Raw genomic sequence first — 14619 nt, forward strand, 5'->3', positions numbered from 1 at the left:
ATTCTACTGAGTGAGCTGCTTCATGTGCTTGGCCCTCCTATGTTGAACATAATAATAAACGGCTCTCTATCCACCAGATGTGTACCAAACTCACTAAAAGTGCCATATGGACGCCTCTCTTGAAAAAGCCAAACTTTGACCCAGAAAATAAAAATAAAATCGGCCTATATCGACTCTTCCATTCCTCTCAAAAAATATCTAAAAAGCTGTTGAGGTGCATCTCACTGTCTTCCTGAAGACAAACAATGTACACCAAATGCTTCAGTCTGGTTTTAGACCCTATCATAGCACTGAGACTGCACTTGTGAAGGTGGTAAATGACCTTTTAATGGCGTCAGACCGAGGCTCTGCATCTGTCCTCATGCTCCTATACCTTAGTGCTGCTTTTGATACCATTGAATACCACGTTCATTTGGAGAGATTGGAAACCCAACTTGGTCTATATGGACAAGTTCTGGCCTGGTTAAGATCTTATCTGTCGGAAAGATATCAGTTTGTCTCTGTGAATGGTTTGTCCTCTGAAAAATCTACTGTAAATTTTGGTGTTCCTCAAGGTTCCGTTTTAGGACCACTATTGTTTTCACTATATATTTGACCTCTTGGGAATGTCTTTCGAAAACATAATGTTAACTTTCACTGCTATGCGGATGACACACAGCTGTACAATTCAATGAAACATGGCAAAGCCCCAAAATTGCCCTCGCTTAGAAGCCTGTGTTTCAGACATAAGGAAGTGGATGGCTGCAAACGTTCTACTTTTAAACTCAGTCAAAACAGAGATGCTTGTTCTAGGTCCCAAGAAACAAATAGATCTTCTGTTGAATCTGACAATTAATCTGGATGGTTGTACAGTCGTCTCAAATAAAACTGTGAAGGACCTTACTCTGGACCCTGATCTCTCTTTTGACGAACATATCAAGACTGTTTCAAGGGCAATTTTTTTACATCTACGTAACATTGCAAAAATCAGAAACTTTCTGTCCAAAAATTATGCTGAAAAATTAATCCATGCTTTTGTTACTTCAAGGTTAGACTACTGCAATGCTCTGCTTTCCAGCTACCCGGATAAAGCACCAAATAAACTTCAGTTAGTGCTAAATACGGCTGCTAGAATCCTGACAAGAACCACAAAATTTGATCATATTAACCAGTGCTAGCCTCCCTACACTGGCTTCCTGTTAAGGCAAGGGCTGATTTCAAGATTTCCGATTTGGTCCTGCCGTACATACCTACACGTACACTATGGTCACAAGACGCAGGCCTCCTAATTGTCCCTAGAATTTCTAAGCAAACAGCTGGAGGCAGGGCTTTCTCCTTTAGAGCTCCATTTTTATGGAATGGTCTGCCTACCCATGTAAGAGACGCCTACCCATGTAAGAGACGCAGACTCAGTCTCAACCTTTAAGTCTTTACTGAAGGCTTATCTCTTTAGTGGGTCATATGATTTAGTGTAGTCTGGCCCAGGAGTGTGAAGGTGAACGGAAAGGCTCTGGAGCCACGAACCGCCCTTGCTATCTCTGCCTGGCTGGTTCCCCTCTCTCCACTGGGATTCTCTGCCTCTAACCCTATTACAGGGGCTGAGTCACTGGCTTACTGGTGCTCTTCCATGCCGTCACTAGGAGGGGTGCGTCACTTGAGTGGGTTGAGTCACTGACGTGATCTTCCTGTCTGGGTTGGCTCCCCCAATTGGGTTGTGCCGTGGCAGAGATCTTTGTGGGCTATACTCAACCTTGTCTCAGGATGGTAAGTTGGTCGTTTAAGATATCTCTCTAATGTTGTGGGGGCTGTGCTTTGGCAAAGTGGGTGGGGTTATATCCTGCCTGTTTGGCCCTGTCCAGGGGTATCATCAGATGGAGCAACAGTGTCTCCTGACCCCTCCTGTCTCAGCCTCCAGTATTTATGCTGCAGTAGTTTATGTGTCGGGGGGCTAGGGTCAGTCTGTTATATCTGGAGTACTTCTCCTGTCTTATCCGGTGTCCTGTGTGAATTTAAGTAAGCTCTGTCTAATTCTCTCTTTCTCTCTTTCTTTCTGTTGCTCGGAGGACCTGAGCCCTAGGACCATGCCTTAGGACTACCTGGCATGATGACTCCTTGCTGTCCCCAGTCCACCTGGCAGTGATGTTGCTCCAGTTTCAACTGTTCTGCCTGCGGCTATGGAACCCTGACCTGTTCACCGGACGTGCTACAAGTCCCAGACCTGCTGTTTTCAACTCTCTGGAGACAGCAGGATTGGTAGAGATACTGATTGGCTATGAAGAGCCAACTGACATTTACTCCTGAGGTGCTGACTTGCTACACCCTCGACAACTACTGTGATTATTATTATTTGACCATGCTGGTCATTTATGAACATTTGAACATCTTGGCCATGTTCTCTTATAATCTTCACCCGGCACAGCCAGAAGAGGACTGGCCACCCCTCATAGCCTGGTTCCGCACGAGGTTTCTTCGTAGGTTGCGGCCTTTCTAGGGAGCTTTTCCTAGCCATGTGCTTCTAGACCTGCATTGCTTGCTGTTTGGGGTTTTAGGCTGTGTTTCTGTACAGCACTTTGATATATCCGCTGATGTAAGAAGGGCTATATAAATACATTTGATTTGAATTTGATTTGATGGATCACCTTGCCATAAGGCAAAAGTGATAACTAAGTGGCTCGGGGAACAAAACATTGATATTTTGGGTTCATGGCCAGGAAACTCCCCAGTCCTTAATCCCATTGAGAACTTGTGGTCAATCCTCAAGAGGCGGGTGGACAAAAACATACCACAGATTCTGACAAACTCCAAGCATTGATTATGCAAGAATGGACTGCCATCAGTCAGGATGTGGCCCAGAAGTTAGTTGACGGCATGCCTGGGCGGATTGCAGAGGTCTTGAAAAAGAAGGGTCAACGCTGCAAATATTGAATCTTTGCATCAACTTCATGTAACTGTCAATAAAATCCTTTGACACTTATGAAATGCTTGCAATTATACTTCAGTATTCCATAGTAACATCTGAGAAAAATATTTAGACACTGAAGCAGCAAATAAATATTTGTGTCATTCTCAAAACTTTTGGCCATGACTGTGTGTGTGTGTGTGTGTGTGTGTGTGTGTGTGTGTGTGTGTGTGTGTGTGTGTGTGTGTGTGTGTGTGTGTGTGTGTGTGTGTGTGTGTGTGTGTGTGTGTGTGGGTGTGTGTACGTCCGTGTGGGGAGATTTACCCGTCAGTGAAGAGTTGTGCTAGGGGCAGGGACAGGGTGGAGTACTGTCCCACCTGCAGCACCGGACACCTCAGAGCATCCAGAGACATGGAGGCATTGCTGCTGTTGGACACCTGCAGCAAGAGCTCTTCTAGAAGGTTCACCTCTGTGGAGAGAAAGAAAGGACAGACACACAGTGAAATAAAGTCACGAGCAGCCATGTCGGGGTTCAAACCTTAACTGTCAACTAACAGCCAGATAACAATTCTGTTGTATTATGAGGCAGACCTCAATCCACTCCTCTGTAACACTCAGCTACCATTCCGAAGATCACCCTGTGAAAAGAAACTCCTTGTACCCCTCCAAATGGACTTCTGACCATAATGTTCCACACAGTGAGTTTCATTTTCTGTGAAAAGAGGGTCAAAAACATCCACCTCATTCCATCCACTTTGCCCATCAATTAATATACTAAATTGGTAGAAACTATTTTGGGAACCATTCCTTCTGGACTGTTGAGGGCTAGAACAAATACCAATAGTTTCAAAATGGTGGTGCTGTAGTGTGTACCATAGTGCCCTCCATTGTTTTGGTTTTCCTTCCATTGTTTTGTTTGTGGACACAAGCACAAGAGGCCTTTCTGTTTGTGTAACACACCAAAGTGGGGTCTGTGGGCTGTTGATGGGCTGTGGGCTGAGGAGCCCCTCCTAAGGGTTATGAATACAGCAGTTGATCAATGGTGGAGAAAATGACTCAAGTCAGCATTGAAAGACATGTATTGTTGTGTATTGATTGGGCTGTAACCTGCAGTGCCTGGCCTTATTCTAAGGTCACCTGGGAACTACACTATCTAAGATGAGGAGGGCTGAGGCCAATTAGACAAACAGGTAGTACTTTAGCACAGCAGGCACTGCAGGCAGGCAAATCAATTAGCCTAGACTGAACTAACCATCCCCTGTAAGAAGCAGGAAGGTTAGAACAGCAGAGTTAAGTCAGGATTGCAATAGCAGTACTTAACATAGACTTCAATGGTTTGACCACAGCGAACATGCTACATACCGCCACAGGGCTTTTCTCCCCGGAAGGGGAGATGCTCTTAGAGCAGGGGTGTCAAACATCGCCTACTTACAGGGTCCAATCCGGCCCGTGGGTGGTTTTAGTAAAACAAAAAAAACTGAAAAGAACATTGTCACACCCTTATCTGTTTCACCTGTCCTTGTGATTGTCTCCACCCCCTCCAAGAGTTGCTTATTTTCCCCAGTGTATTTATCCCTGTGTTTCCTCTCTCTGTGCCAGTTCGTCGTGCATGTTTCCAAGTCAACCAGCGTTTCCCCCGTTCTCCTGCTATTTGCATTCTCCTTTTTCTAGTCCTGGTTTTGACCCTTGCCTGTTTCTGGACTTTGTACCCGCCTGCCTGACCATTCTGCCTATCTTCACCATGAGCCTGTCTGCCACTCTGTACCTCCTGGACTCTGACCTTTTGCCTGTCCACGACCATTCTCTTGCCTACCCCTGTAGATTAATAAGCATTGTAAGACTCCAACCATCTGCCTCCTGTGTCTGCATTTGGGTCTCGCCTTGTGCATTGATATACATATATATACAGTACCATTCAAAAGGTTGGACACACCTACTCATTCAAGGGTTTTTCTTTATTTTTACTATTTTCCACATTGTAGAATAATAGTGAAGACATCAAAACTATGAAATAACACATATAGAATGACGTAGTAAACCAAAAAGTTTTAAACAAATAAACAAATATTTTATCTGAAATTCTTCAAAGTAGACACCCTTTGCCTTGCTGACAACCTTGCACAATCTTGGCATTCTCTCAACCAGCTTCATGAGGTAGTGACCTGGAATGCATTTCTATTAACAGGTGTGCATTGTTGAAAAGTTTATTTGAGGAATTTCTTTACTTTTTAATGCATTTGAGTCAATCAGTTGTGTTGTGACAAGGTAGGGGTGGTATACAGACAAAACACTATTTGGTAAAATACCGAGTCTATATTATGGAACTAACAGTTCAAATAAGCAAAGAGAAACAACAGTCCATCATTACTTTAAGACATGAAGGTCGGTCAATCCAGAACACTTCAAGAACTTTGTGCTGTCGCAAAAACCATCAAGCACTATGACGAAACTGGCTCTCATGAGGCCTGGCATAGGAAAGGAAGTCCCAGGGTAACCTCTGCTGCAGGGGATAAGTTCATTAGAGTTACCAGCCTCAGAAATTGCAGCTCAAATAAATGCTTCACAGAGTTCAAGTAACAGTCACATCTCAACATCAACTGACCTGTCCTAAGGACATTCTCCCAGAAGGATTGTGGCTTGTCAATATGCATTGTAGCAAATTCCAGTCTGCCTTTTTTATGTTTTTCTTTCAAAAGTGGTCCTCCTGGGTCTTCTTCCATGGAGCCCACTTTCACTCAAAAACTGACGTACCTTCACCTTGGAGTTCAGCTTTTAACTCTTTGGCAGTTATCCGTGGTTCTTTTTCTAGCATTCGCGCTATCCTTCTGTTCAATCTGGGGTCGATTTTCCTGGGGTCAATATTCCTGGAGTCGATTTTCCTGGAGTCGATTTTCCTCTTGCGGCCGCGCCCAGGGAGGTTGGCTATAGTTCCACGGACCTTAAACTTCTTAATATTTTTTGCAACTGCTATCACAGGAACATCAAGCTGCATGGAGATGGTCTTGTAGCCTTTACCATGCTTGGCTATTATTTCTTTCTGATCTCCTCAGACAAATCTCTCCTTTGCATTCTCTGGTCCATGTTCAGTGTGGTGCACACAATGATACCAAACAGCACAGTGACTACTTTACTCTGGTCCATGTTCAGTGTGGTGCACACAATGATACCAAACAGCACAGTGACTACTTTACTCTGGTCCATGTTCAGTGTGGTGCACACAATGATACCAAACAGCTCAGTGACTACTTTACTCTGGTCCATGTTCAGTGTGGTGCACACAATGATACCAAACAGCACAGTGACTACTTTACTCTGGTCCATGTTCAGTGTGGTGCACACAATGATACCAAACAGCTCAGTGACTACTTTACTCTGGTCCATGTTCAGTGTGGTGTACACAATGATACCAAACAGCACAGTGACTACTTTACTCTGGTCCATGTTCAGTGTGGTGAACACAATGATACCAAACAGCACAGTGACTACTTTACTCTGGTCCATGTTCAGTGTGGTGTACACAATGATACCAAACAGCACAGTGACTACTTTACTCTGGTCCATGTTCAGTGTGGTGCACACAATGATACCAAACAGCTCAGTGACTACTTTACTCTGGTCCATGTTCAGTGTGGTGCAACACAATGATACCAAACAGCTCAGTGACTACTTTACTCTGGTCCATGTTCAGTGTGGTGCACACAATGATACCAAACAGCACAGTGACTACTTTACTCTGGTCCATGTTCAGTGTGGTGCAACACAATGATACCAAACAGCTCAGTGACTACTTTACTCTGGTCCATGTTCAGTGTGGTGCACACAATGATACCAAACAGCACAGTGACTACTTTACTCTGGTCCATGTTCAGTGTGGTGCAACACAATGATACCAAACAGCTCAGTGACTACTTTACTCTGGTCCATGTTCAGTGTGGTGCACACAATGATACCAAACAGCACAGTGACTACTTTACTCTGGTCCATGTTCAGTGTGGTGCACACAATGATACCAAACAGCACAGTGACTACTTTACTCTGGTCCATGTTCAGTGTGGTGCAACACAATGATACCAAACAGCTCAGTGACTACTTTACTCTGGTCCATGTTCAGTGTGGTGCACACAATGATACCAAACAGCACAGTGACTACTTTACTCTGGTCCATGTTCAGTGTGGTGCACACAATGATACCAAACAGCTCAGTGACTACTTTACTCTGGTCCATGTTCAGTGTGGTGCACACAATGATACCAAACAGCTCAGTGACTACTTTACTCTGGTCCATGTTCAGTGTGGTGCACACAATGATACCAAACAGCTCAGTGACTACTTTACTCTGGTCCATGTTCAGTGTGGTGTACACAATGATACCAAACAGCACAGTGACTACTTTACTCCATTTAAATAGGCTGAATCACTGATTACAAGATTGGAAACGTGTGACACTAATTAATGTTTGTTTTTTTGAAATATCACTATAATCCAATTATTTATTATATTTTCTAAGGGGTACCAACAAATGTGTCCATATTATAGAATATCTTTGTAGAATAAGCAATAATTAACATCTTTTCACAGCTTATTTTCTTTATTCTATGACATACCAAAGGCATGCAAGTATACATGATAAAATAGCTTTTAATTTCAACACTTTTCAGGAGGAATTAAGCATTATTTCAATGAGCTGTAAGGGTACCAACAAATTTGAGCACATCTGTATATAATATATATATAAGTATTCATACTTATCCATATTTTGTTGTGTGTGTTACAGCCCATCTACACACAATACCCCATAATGACAACATGAAAACATGTTGAGTCATTTTTGCGAATGTATTGAAAATGAAATGCAGAAATATTTCATTTACACAAGTATTCACACCCCTTTGCTATGACACTCCAAATTGAGCTCAGGTGCATCCAATTTCCTTCGATCATCCTTGAGATGTCACTACAACTTTATTGGAGTCCACCTGCGGCAAATCCAATTGTTTGGACATGATTTAGAAATAAACACACCTGTCTATATAAAGGTCCCACAGTTGACAGTGCATGTTAGAGGAGAAAATATACCTTGAAGTCCAAAGAACTATCCGTTGATCTCTGAAAATTGTGATGAGGCACATATCTGGAGAAGGGTATAAAACCATTTCTGGAGTGTTGAACGTTTCCAAGAGCACAGTGGTCTTCATCATTGGGAAATGGAAAAAATATAGCACTACCCAGACTCTGCCTAGAGCTGGCCGTCTGAGCAATCGGGCAAAAAGGACCTTGGTCAGGGAGGTGACCAAGAACCCAATGATCACTCTGACAGAACTACAGAGTTCTTTGGCTGACATGGGAGAACCTGCCAGAAGGATAACAGTTTCTACAGCACTTCACCAATCTGGGCTTTATGGGAGAGTGGCCAGACGGAAGCCACTCATGAGAATAAGGCACATGAGAGCACGCCTGCAGTTCGCAAAAAGGCACGTGAAAGACTGAGCATGTGGTCTGATGAGATAATTGATCTCTTTGGTGTGAATGCAAAGCTCTATGTCTGGAGAAAACCAGGCAGTTCATCACCCTTCTAACACCATCCCTACCGTGAATCTTGGGTGGCAGCATCATGCTTTGCGGATGCTTTTCAGTGGCAGGGACTGGGAGACTGGTAAGGATAGAGGGAACAATGAATGGAGCCTAAAACAGGCAAATCCTTGATGAGAACCTGCTTCAGAGTGTGAATGACCTTAAGTGGGGCTAAGATTTATGTTCAAACGGGACAATGACCCCAAGCATACAGCCAAAGCAAAGCTGGAATGGCTTCAGAACAAGAATGTGAAAGTCCTTGAGTGGCCCAGCAAAAATCCCAGTCTCCCATTGAAAATCTGTGGAAAGATGTATATATTGCTGTTCACTGCCACTCCCCATTTTATTTAGATTAGATTTTTTTTTTGATTTGATTAAAAAATCTGCAAGGAAGAATGTGCAAGTCTGATACAGACATACCAAGACGACTCAAAACTGTAATCGCCGTCAGAGGTGTTTCTACAAAGATTTGACTCAGGGGTGTGAATAATTACGTAAATTAGATTTCTGTATTTCATTTTCAATAGATTTGCAAATATTATTAAAAGGTTTTCACTTTGTCATTATGGGGTATTGTGTGTAAATGGGTAAGAGAAAATATTTGATAAATGTTTAATTCAGGCTGAATGTGTAAAGTCAAGGAGTATAAATACCTTATGGAGGCACACAGCACAGTACATTTCATTGTTATACATTTTGGGGGAGGAAACAAACTCATTGCTTGACATCATGGGAAAATAAAAATAAATCAGCCAAGACCTCAGAAAAACAATTGTAGACCTTAACAAGTCTGGTTCATCCTTGGAAGCAATTTCCAAATGCTTGAAGGTACCACATTCATCTGTACAAACAATAGTACGTAAGTATAAACACCATAGGTCCACGCAGCCGTCATACAGCTCAGGAAGGAGACACGTTCTGTCTCCTAGAGATGAATGTACTTTAGTGCAAAAAGTGCAAATCAATCCCAGAATAACAGCAAAGGACCTTGTAAAGATGCTGGAGGAAACAGGTACAAAAGTATCTGTATCCACAGTAAAACGAGTCCTACATCGACATAACCTGAAAGGCCGCTCAGCAAGGAAGAAGCCAGTGCTCCAAATCCCCCATAAAAAGCCAGACTACGGTTTGCAACTGCACATGGGGACAAAGATTGTACTTTTCGAGAAATGTCCTCAGGTCTGATGAAACAAAAATAGAACTGTTTGGCCATGATCATCATCGTTATGTTTGGAGGAAAAAGGGGGAGGCTTGCAAGCCGAAGAACACCATCCCAACCGTGAAGCACGGTGGTAGCAGCATCATGTTGTGGGGGTGCTTTGCTGCAGGAGGGACTGGTGCACTTCACAAAATAGATGGCATCATGAGGAAGAACAATTATGTGGATATATTGAAGCAACATCTCAAAATATCAGTCAGGAAGTTAAAGCTTGGTCACAAATGGGTCTTCCAAATGGACAATGACCCCAAGCATACTTCCAAAGTTGTGGAAAAATGGCTTAAAGACAACAAAGTCAAGGTATTAGAGTGGCCATCACGAAGCCCTGATCTCAATCCTATAGAAAATGTGTGGTCAAAACTGAAAAAGTGTGTGCGAGCAAGGAGGCCTACAAACCTGACTCAATTACACCAGCTCTGTCAGGAGGAATGGGCCAAAATTCACCAAAATTCAAGTTTGTGGAAGGCTTCCTGAAACGTTTGACCCAAGTTAAACAATTTAAAGGCAATGCTACCAAATACTAATTGAGTGTATGTAAACATCTGACTCACTGGGAATGTGATGAAAGAAATAAAAGCTGAAATAAAGCATTCTCTCTGCTATTATTCTGACATTTCACATTCTTAAAATCAAGTGGTAATCCTAACTGACCTAAGACCGGGAGTTTTTACTAGGATTAAACGTCAGGAAGTGTGAAAAAGTGAGTTTAAATGTATTTGGCTAAGGTGTATGTAAACTTCCAACTTCAACTGTATCATGAGAGCCAGGACTAGCTATATGGTCACACTGTGTTGCCATCTGGAATGGAGCTGAAGGACCATAACCCTATCTGGTGTCACAGTCAGCATACCAGCATTCCACTGGTCCACATGTATAAGATGTATGTTTGGTAACCAGAAACGCTAGGAAAAGCCATTGATTTGAGTAATGGCTTAGTATCCTCTTCCTGCTCGCAGGACAATTCGGAGCAAGAGATCAAGTTAGTCTGAAACTAATTTGTTTAACATCTGATTTCGCTGCTCATTCATGGCTAACTCGCTCTCTCTGAAATGAAGTCCACGTGGTGATAGTATCATCTTACATTTCATTTAGCTTAAAATGTTCACATCTTATGGAAAATCGTGCAGTTTCAGATAGCAATCTCAACAATCTGCTAGTAATATTACTGTAGGTAGGTGGAGGTACGAACCATGCTTGGGAATTGGGATTTACAACTTCAACTGTGCTTGCTGCTCTAAGCAGATCTCTTGAAACTTTTCAGTTGCCTCAGGCATGTTTTAATCAGGGGTTGAAACCGGTTCAGGGAACAGAACCCCCCACCCCCCCAAAATAACGGAATCTTTCAAGGAACAGAAATGGAACCTGGAATGAAAGTGATCCCAACTGATCTGGAGCAGAACTCTTTAAAAGCATGGGAACCGGTTAATAATGTTATTTTACGTTCCAGGCATTTTTTCTAGTCCCACAAAAAAATGTCTACGCAAAGCCCTCACTCTGTCACTCAGAAACGTATTCCAGTGTCTGCCTGCAAGCTGAGCATTTTTGCCAGTGTATGTGTGTTTAGGCTACCTGCCCCTCCCCCCTCCGAAGCATAGGCTACTGTACTAACATTACAATCACGATTCAGAAGATAGGGAGAAAGATTTTTAGCTAGAGAAGAATGGATTAACTTTTCAATGCCAGTTAAGGATACTACAGAGAGAAATAGTAATGGTGTCTTTTTGTAGTCATTAACTCCGCCATGGTTTGTTGGACAAAGCTTACGAGGAAGAAGAATGGTGTTTTGTAGGGTTTTTGGAAACGTCAAAAATAAGGTCTGTGGTAAACACAGGCTTAGGAGATTTTATACATTTTGTTCTATGAGATAATCTTCATCAGTTAACGTCACTTTTTGTGAAATTTGATGAATTTATGTAATAATAAAAAAAACTAAATCACAAATTCATGAAGGTCATGTTTACTGACAGTTATTAATTCATAGAACAAAATGTATAAGATCTCCTAAGCCTGTGTTAACCTTACCCTACCTTATTTTTTCAGTTTAGTCCAAAATCCTATTCTTTCCCCATTCATTTTCCCCATAGGAATGGTTGAACAAACCAGAGGTCACTTATTTCCGGGTTTTAGGACGACAAACTGGTGATCTCTATTGGCCTAGTTATCACGTTTCACATTGGATTTATTAACTACAAAAAAGGTAAGACGTGTTTTTAATGCTGGTGCTGCTCTGCACACACAGGCTTTTTAACTCGCTTGCTCATTAAATAGTACCTGCAAAACACCAGTCTCAAAGTCAGATGGGATGCTGGCCTTCTAGGCAGAGTTCCTCTGTCCAGTGTCTCTGTTCTTTTGCCCATCTTAATCTTTTCTTTTTATTGGGCCGTCTTGAGATATGGCTCTTTCTTTGCAACTCTGCCTAGAAGGCCAGCATCGCAGAGTAAACTTTTCACTGTTGATGTTGAGACTTGTGTTTTGCAGGTACTATTTAATGAAGCTGCCAGTTGAGGACTTGTGAGGCATCTGTTTCTCAAACTAGACACTATAATGTACTTGTCCTTTTGCTCAGTTGTGCACCAGGGCCTCACACTTTTTATATTCTGGTTACAGCGAGTTTGCACTGTTCTGTGAAGGGAGTAATACACAGGGTTGTATGAGATATTCAGTTTCTTGGCAATTTCTCGCATGGTATAGCCTTCATTTCTCAGAACAAGAATAGACTTGTTTCTGGACATTTTGAGCCTGTAATCGAACCCACAAATGATGATGCTCCAGATACTCAACTAGTCTAAATAAGGCCTGTTTTATTGCTTCTTTAATCAGAACAACAGTTTTCAGCTGTGCTAACATAATTGCAAAAGGGTTTTCTAATGATCAATTAGCCTTTGAAAATGATTAACTTGGATTAGCTAACACAACGTGCCATCTGTACACCTATGTAGATATTCCATTAACAATCAGCCTTTCCAGCTACAATAGTCATTTACAACATTAACAATGTCTACACTTTATTTCTGAGCAATTTTATGTTATTTTAATGGACCAAAAATGTGCTTTTCTTTCAAAAACAAGGACATTTCTTAGTGACCTCAAACTTTTGAACGGTAGTGTATGTAAACAACTAGCTTGCCTGCTCTATCCGAACTGATTGGTGAAGTAGTTTAATGATCTAAATGTAAAAAACGGTTCATTTCCCAGATAAAAAAAAGGAACAGAAAGGAAAAATATAAACCAGTACTTTTTGGGGGTTTGAACCGGTTCAGAACTTTATTTTGCAGGTCGGAACAGCGGAATGGAACAAAATAAATTGTGGTTCTCTTCAGAACGAAACCATTGGAAAATAATTTAGGTTCCAACCCCTGGTTTTAATATGTGTGAACATTTGGATTAATAGAGTTCACTGCAACCTGGCTTTATGGCAACATATCAATTCCATCTCCCCCATCTGAATTGTATGGCCAGGTCACTTTAAAGAGGGGGCGATGATTTTTACCACAAACAAACACTCTAATTTCTGTATTTGATCCAAGAGTTACGGACAAAATACCTTTATATCTCAACATCATTTATGGATCGTGTGAGCTGGCTTCAGTTCACATGCTAGCATTGCCAATCCATGAGTCAATGGGTAATGCAGTGATTGACTGAATGCTGCGTGTGTTGGGATACATATCCAGTCCTTTTCATGGGAAAGAGAGACTCTCCCACACTGGGGCATTCCTCTCAGACACCTCATGTCTGTTGCCCTGCTGCTCACACACACATGCACGCACGCACGCACGCACACACACATGCACCACACACACACCACCATGAATCTGAGGACTAGAGGGATAGGGAATGGGCGTTCCTGGGGCCGCAGTAACAACGTTTTGTTAGAACTAAAGCGCATTACTTCATAAAGTAATTAATGAGGGACAGGGATGTGATAAGCTTTGCCAGGTGTGATCCAGCTACATCTAATTACACCTGTGGGACGGCGAGCGGTGACCTTCTCCTCAAATGATGTTGTTAATTCATCAATAATAAATTAATCATTGGGTTGGGGCACAATGAAAACCAGCTGACAATTTTACTGTGGAGGATAAAGATTCTCAGTTGTAGGTGAAACACTAGTGGGAGCTGGAAAACATTCTCACACACTTAATAAACCACTTAGGATTTAAACCCCTGATACTCTGCATTAAGCCCCCACTGGTGGTACAGAATTTGTGAAAGACCATTTTGTGTTACCACTCTGTGCCCTTGAGAAGAAAACACTAGAACGCAGCATAATCAAAGGATCGTGATGATGAGGAGGGTGGCTGCCAGTCACGCTTGTTCTGTTCGCCCCCTAATGAAAGTAAAACAGATGTTGAGTTCCTTACGAGACAATTCTGCATCAACCAACATGGTAAGAGAAGTTTGAAAACCTTGTGAAGGGTGTGTGAAAACCTTGTGAAGACTTACAGAAAACGTTTGACCTCTGTCATTGCCAACATAGGGTATATAACAAAGTATTGAGAAACTTTTGTTATTGACCAAATACTTATTTTCCACCATAATTTGCAAATAAATTCATTAAAAATCCTACAGTGTGATTTTCTGGGAAAAAAATCTCATTTTATCTGTCATAGTTGATGAAAATTACAAGCGTCTCTCATCTTTTTAAGTGGGAGAACTTGCACAATTGGTGGCTGACTAAATACTGTTTTGCCCCACTGTACATATACATACATACATACATACATACATACATACATACATACATACATACATACATACATACATACATACATACATACATACATACATACATACACACATACACACATACACACATACACACATACACACATACACACATACATACATATCAAAAGTTTAGATAACCCTACTCATTCAAAAGTTTTTCTTTATCTTTACTACTACATTGTAATAAGACATCAAAACTACGAAATACCACATATGGATT

This window comes from Oncorhynchus masou, chromosome 28 (assembly GCF_036934945.1).
Source record: "Oncorhynchus masou masou isolate Uvic2021 chromosome 28, UVic_Omas_1.1, whole genome shotgun sequence".
In the NCBI taxonomy this organism is placed as follows: Eukaryota; Metazoa; Chordata; class Actinopteri; order Salmoniformes; family Salmonidae; genus Oncorhynchus; species Oncorhynchus masou.